At 55.6% G+C, this 6000-nt stretch overlaps 1 protein-coding gene across 2 annotated transcripts in view; it reads left to right on the top strand.

Annotated features, from left to right (window-relative positions):
* Positions 1-6000, top strand: part of pisd (phosphatidylserine decarboxylase) — a 44385-nt gene that overhangs the window by 1224 nt on the left and 37161 nt on the right. The window lies entirely within an intron of this gene.

Below are 6000 nucleotides of genomic sequence, written 5' to 3'. Positions count from 1 at the left end.
TCGGTTCTGTTGGCGTCTGAGCCCGTTTGAAGCTCGGTTCCGTTGGCGTCTGAGCCCGTTTGAAGCTTGGTTCCGTTGGCGTCTGAGCCCGTTTGAAGCTCGGTTCCGTTGGCGTCTGAGCCCGTTTGAAGCTCGGTTCCGTTGGCGTCTGAGCCCGTTTGAAGCTCGGTTCTGTTGGCGTCTGAGCCCGTTTGAAGCTCGGTTCCGTTGGCGTCTGAGCCCGTTTGAAGCTCGGTTCCGTTGGCGTCTGAGCCCGTTTGAAGCTCGGTTCCGTTGGCGTCTGAGCCCGTTTGAAGCTCGGTTCCGTTGGCGTCTGAGCCCGTTTGAAGCTCGGTTCCGTTGGCGTCTGATCCCGTTTGAAGCTCGGTTCCGTTGGCGTCTGAGCCCGTTTGAAGCTCGGTTCCGTTGGCGTCTGAGCCCGTTTGAAGCTCGGTTCCGTTGGCGTCTGAGCCCGTTTGAAGCTCTGTTCTGTTAGTGTCTGAGCCCGTTTGAAGCTCGGTTCTGTTGGCGTCTGAGCCCGTTTGAAGCTCGGTTCTGTTGGCGTCTGAGCCCGTTTGAAGCTCTGTTCTGTTAGTGTCTGAGCCCGTTTGAAGCTCGGTTTGGTTGGCGTCTGAGCCCATTTGAAGCTCGGTTCTGTTAGTGTCTGAGCCCATTTGAAGCTCGGTTCTGTTGGCGTCTGAGCCCATTTGAAGCTCGGTTTGGTTGGCGTCTGAGCCCGTTTGAAGCTCTGTTCTGTTAGTGTCTGAGCCCGTTTGAAGCTCGGTTCTGTTAGTGTCTGAGCCCATTTGAAGCTCGGTTCTGTTGGCGTCTGAGCCCATTTGAAGCTCGGTTTGGTTGGCGTCTGAGCCCGTTTGAAGCTCTGTTCTGTTAGTGTCTGAGCCCGTTTGAAGCTCTGTTCTGTTAGTGTCTGAGCCCGTTTGAAGCTCGGTTCTGTTGGTGTCTGAGCCCGTTTGAAGCTCTGTTCTGTTAGTGTCTGAGCCCGTTTGAAGCTCGGTTTGGTTGGCGTCTGAGCCCATTTGAAGCTCGGTTCTGTTGGCGTCTGAGCCCGTTTGAAGCTCTGTTCTGTTAGTGTCTGAGCCCGTTTGAAGCTCGGTTCCGTTGGCGTCTGAGCCCGTTTGAAGCTCGGTTCCGTTAGTGTCTGAGCCCGTTTGAAGCTCGGTTCCGTTGGTGTCTGAGCCCGTTTGAAGCTCGGTTCCGTTAGTGTCTGAGCCCGTTTGAAGCTCGGTTCTGAGCCCGTTTGAAGCTCGGTTCCGTTGGCGTCTGAGCCCGTTTGAAGCTCGGTTCTGTTGGCGTCTGAGCCCGTTTGAAGCTCGGTTCTGTTGGCGTCTGAGCCCTTTTGAAGCTCGGTTTGGTTGGCGTCTGAGCCCGTTTGAAGCTCGGTTCTGTTGGCGTCTGAGCCCGTTTGAAGCTCGGTTCTGTTGGCGTCTGAGCCCGTTTGAAGCTCGGTTCCGTTGGCGTCTGAGCCCGTTTGAAGCTTGGTTCCGTTGGCGTCTGAGCCCGTTTGAAGCTCGGTTCCGTTGGCGTCTGAGCCCGTTTGAAGCTCGGTTCTGTTGGCGTCTGAGCCCGTTTGAAGCTCGGTTCTGTTGGCGTCTGAGCCCGTTTGAAGCTCGGTTCCGTTGGCGTCTGAGCCCGTTTGAAGCTCGGTTCCGTTGGCGTCTGAGCCCGTTTGAAGCTCGGTTCCGTTGGCGTCTGAGCCCGTTTGAAGCTCGGTTCCGTTGGCGTCTGAGCCCGTTTGAAGCTCGGTTCCGTTGGCGTCTGATCCCGTTTGAAGCTCGGTTCCGTTGGCGTCTGAGCCCGTTTGAAGCTCGGTTCCGTTGGCGTCTGAGCCCGTTTGAAGCTCTGTTCTGTTAGTGTCTGAGCCCGTTTGAAGCTCGGTTCTGTTGGCGTCTGAGCCCGTTTGAAGCTCGGTTCTGTTGGCGTCTGAGCCCGTTTGAAGCTCTGTTCTGTTAGTGTCTGAGCCCGTTTGAAGCTCGGTTTGGTTGGCGTCTGAGCCCATTTGAAGCTCGGTTCTGTTAGTGTCTGAGCCCATTTGAAGCTCGGTTCTGTTGGCGTCTGAGCCCATTTGAAGCTCGGTTTGGTTGGCGTCTGAGCCCGTTTGAAGCTCTGTTCTGTTAGTGTCTGAGCCCGTTTGAAGCTCGGTTCTGTTAGTGTCTGAGCCCATTTGAAGCTCGGTTCTGTTGGCGTCTGAGCCCATTTGAAGCTCGGTTTGGTTGGCGTCTGAGCCCGTTTGAAGCTCTGTTCTGTTAGTGTCTGAGCCCGTTTGAAGCTCTGTTCTGTTAGTGTCTGAGCCCGTTTGAAGCTCGGTTCTGTTGGTGTCTGAGCCCGTTTGAAGCTCTGTTCTGTTAGTGTCTGAGCCCGTTTGAAGCTCGGTTTGGTTGGCGTCTGAGCCCATTTGAAGCTCGGTTCTGTTGGCGTCTGAGCCCGTTTGAAGCTCTGTTCTGTTAGTGTCTGAGCCCGTTTGAAGCTCGGTTCCGTTGGCGTCTGAGCCCGTTTGAAGCTCGGTTCCGTTAGTGTCTGAGCCCGTTTGAAGCTCGGTTCCGTTGGTGTCTGAGCCCGTTTGAAGCTCGGTTCCGTTAGTGTCTGAGCCCGTTTGAAGCTCGGTTCTGAGCCCGTTTGAAGCTCGGTTCCGTTGGCGTCTGAGCCCGTTTGAAGCTCGGTTCTGTTGGCGTCTGAGCCCGTTTGAAGCTCGGTTCTGTTGGCGTCTGAGCCCTTTTGAAGCTCGGTTTGGTTGGCGTCTGAGCCCGTTTGAAGCTCGGTTCTGTTGGTGTCTGAGCCCGTTTGAAGCTCGGTTTGGTTGGCGTCTGAGCCCGTTTGAAGCTCGGTTCTGTTGGCGTCTGAGCCCTTTTGAAGCTCGGTTTGGTTGGCGTCTGAGCCCGTTTGAAGCTCGGTTCTGTTGGCGTCTGAGCCCGTTTGAAGCTCGGTTCTGTTGGCGTCTGAGCCCTTTTGAAGCTCGGTTCTGTTGGCGTCTGAGCCCTTTTGAAGCTCTGTTCTGTTGGCGTCTGAGCCCATTTGAAGCTCGGTTTGGTTGGCGTCTGAGCCCGTTTGAAGCTCTGTTCTGTTAGTGTCTGAGCCCGTTTGAAGCTCGGTTCCGTTGGTGTCTGAGCCCATTTGAAGCTCGGTTCTGTTGGCGTCTGAGCCCATTTGAAGCTCGGTTTGGTTGGCGTCTGAGCCCGTTTGAAGCTCTGTTCTGTTAGTGTCTGAGCCCGTTTGAAGCTCGGTTCCGTTGGCGTCTGAGCCCGTTTGAAGCTCGGTTCCGTTGGTGTCTGAGCCCATTTGAAGCTCGGTTCTGTTGGCGTCTGAGCCCATTTGAAGCTCGGTTTGGTTGGCGTCTGAGCCCGTTTGAAGCTCTGTTCTGTTAGTGTCTGAGCCCGTTTGAAGCTCGGTTCCGTTGGCGTCTGAGCCCGTTTGAAGCTCGGTTTGGTTGGCGTCTGAGCCCATTTGAAGCTCGGTTCTGTTGGCGTCTGAGCCCGTTTGAAGCTCGGTTTGGTTGGCGTCTGAGCCCATTTGAAGCTCGGTTCCGTTAGTGTCTGAGCCCGTTTGAAGCTCGGTTCTGAGCCCGTTTGAAGCTCGGTTCCGTTGGCGTCTGAGCCCGTTTGAAGCTCGGTTCTGTTGGCGTCTGAGCCCGTTTGAAGCTCGGTTCTGTTGGCGTCTGAGCCCTTTTGAAGCTCGGTTTGGTTGGCGTCTGAGCCCGTTTGAAGCTCGGTTCTGTTGGCGTCTGAGCCCGTTTGAAGCTCGGTTCTGTTGGCGTCTGAGCCCGTTTGAAGCTCGGTTCCGTTGGCGTCTGAGCCCGTTTGAAGCTTGGTTCCGTTGGCGTCTGAGCCCGTTTGAAGCTCGGTTCCGTTGGCGTCTGAGCCCGTTTGAAGCTCGGTTCTGTTGGCGTCTGAGCCCGTTTGAAGCTCGGTTCTGTTGGCGTCTGAGCCCGTTTGAAGCTCGGTTCCGTTGGCGTCTGAGCCCGTTTGAAGCTCGGTTCCGTTGGCGTCTGAGCCCGTTTGAAGCTCGGTTCCGTTGGCGTCTGAGCCCGTTTGAAGCTCGGTTCCGTTGGCGTCTGATCCCGTTTGAAGCTCGGTTCCGTTGGCGTCTGAGCCCGTTTGAAGCTCGGTTCCGTTGGCGTCTGAGCCCGTTTGAAGCTCTGTTCTGTTAGTGTCTGAGCCCGTTTGAAGCTCGGTTCTGTTGGCGTCTGAGCCCGTTTGAAGCTCGGTTCTGTTGGCGTCTGAGCCCGTTTGAAGCTCTGTTCTGTTAGTGTCTGAGCCCGTTTGAAGCTCGGTTTGGTTGGCGTCTGAGCCCATTTGAAGCTCGGTTCTGTTAGTGTCTGAGCCCATTTGAAGCTCGGTTCTGTTGGCGTCTGAGCCCATTTGAAGCTCGGTTTGGTTGGCGTCTGAGCCCGTTTGAAGCTCTGTTCTGTTAGTGTCTGAGCCCGTTTGAAGCTCGGTTCTGTTAGTGTCTGAGCCCATTTGAAGCTCGGTTCTGTTGGCGTCTGAGCCCATTTGAAGCTCGGTTTGGTTGGCGTCTGAGCCCGTTTGAAGCTCTGTTCTGTTAGTGTCTGAGCCCGTTTGAAGCTCTGTTCTGTTAGTGTCTGAGCCCGTTTGAAGCTCGGTTCTGTTGGTGTCTGAGCCCGTTTGAAGCTCTGTTCTGTTAGTGTCTGAGCCCGTTTGAAGCTCGGTTTGGTTGGCGTCTGAGCCCATTTGAAGCTCGGTTCTGTTGGCGTCTGAGCCCGTTTGAAGCTCTGTTCTGTTAGTGTCTGAGCCCGTTTGAAGCTCGGTTCCGTTGGCGTCTGAGCCCGTTTGAAGCTCGGTTCCGTTAGTGTCTGAGCCCGTTTGAAGCTCGGTTCCGTTGGTGTCTGAGCCCGTTTGAAGCTCGGTTCCGTTAGTGTCTGAGCCCGTTTGAAGCTCGGTTCTGAGCCCGTTTGAAGCTCGGTTCCGTTGGCGTCTGAGCCCGTTTGAAGCTCGGTTCTGTTGGCGTCTGAGCCCGTTTGAAGCTCGGTTCTGTTGGCGTCTGAGCCCTTTTGAAGCTCGGTTTGGTTGGCGTCTGAGCCCGTTTGAAGCTCGGTTCTGTTGGTGTCTGAGCCCGTTTGAAGCTCGGTTTGGTTGGCGTCTGAGCCCGTTTGAAGCTCGGTTCTGTTGGCGTCTGAGCCCTTTTGAAGCTCGGTTTGGTTGGCGTCTGAGCCCGTTTGAAGCTCGGTTCTGTTGGCGTCTGAGCCCGTTTGAAGCTCGGTTCTGTTGGCGTCTGAGCCCTTTTGAAGCTCGGTTCTGTTGGCGTCTGAGCCCTTTTGAAGCTCTGTTCTGTTGGCGTCTGAGCCCATTTGAAGCTCGGTTTGGTTGGCGTCTGAGCCCGTTTGAAGCTCTGTTCTGTTAGTGTCTGAGCCCGTTTGAAGCTCGGTTCCGTTGGTGTCTGAGCCCATTTGAAGCTCGGTTCTGTTGGCGTCTGAGCCCATTTGAAGCTCGGTTTGGTTGGCGTCTGAGCCCGTTTGAAGCTCTGTTCTGTTAGTGTCTGAGCCCGTTTGAAGCTCGGTTCCGTTGGCGTCTGAGCCCGTTTGAAGCTCGGTTCCGTTGGTGTCTGAGCCCATTTGAAGCTCGGTTCTGTTGGCGTCTGAGCCCATTTGAAGCTCGGTTTGGTTGGCGTCTGAGCCCGTTTGAAGCTCTGTTCTGTTAGTGTCTGAGCCCGTTTGAAGCTCGGTTCCGTTGGCGTCTGAGCCCGTTTGAAGCTCGGTTCCGTTGGTGTCTGAGCCCGTTTGAAGCTCTGTTCCGTTGGCGTCTGAGCCCGTTTGAAGCTCGGTTCTGTTGGCGTCTGAGCCCGTTTGAAGCTCGGTTCTGTTGGCGTCTGAGCCCATTTGAAGCTCGGTTTGGTTGGCGTCTGAGCCCGTTTGAAGCTCTGTTCTGTTAGTGTCTGAGCCCGTTTGAAGCTCGGTTCCGTTGGCGTCTGAGCCCGTTTGAAGCTCGGTTCCGTTGGTGTCTGAGCCCATTTGAAGCTCGGTTCTGTTGGCGTCTGAGCCCATTTGAAGCT

This window comes from Odontesthes bonariensis, chromosome 22, assembly GCF_027942865.1.
Source record: "Odontesthes bonariensis isolate fOdoBon6 chromosome 22, fOdoBon6.hap1, whole genome shotgun sequence".
NCBI classification, from domain to species: Eukaryota; Metazoa; Chordata; class Actinopteri; order Atheriniformes; family Atherinopsidae; genus Odontesthes; species Odontesthes bonariensis.
The sequence above is the reverse complement of the archived record's forward strand: the minus strand, read 5'-3'. Positions and strand labels throughout refer to the sequence as shown.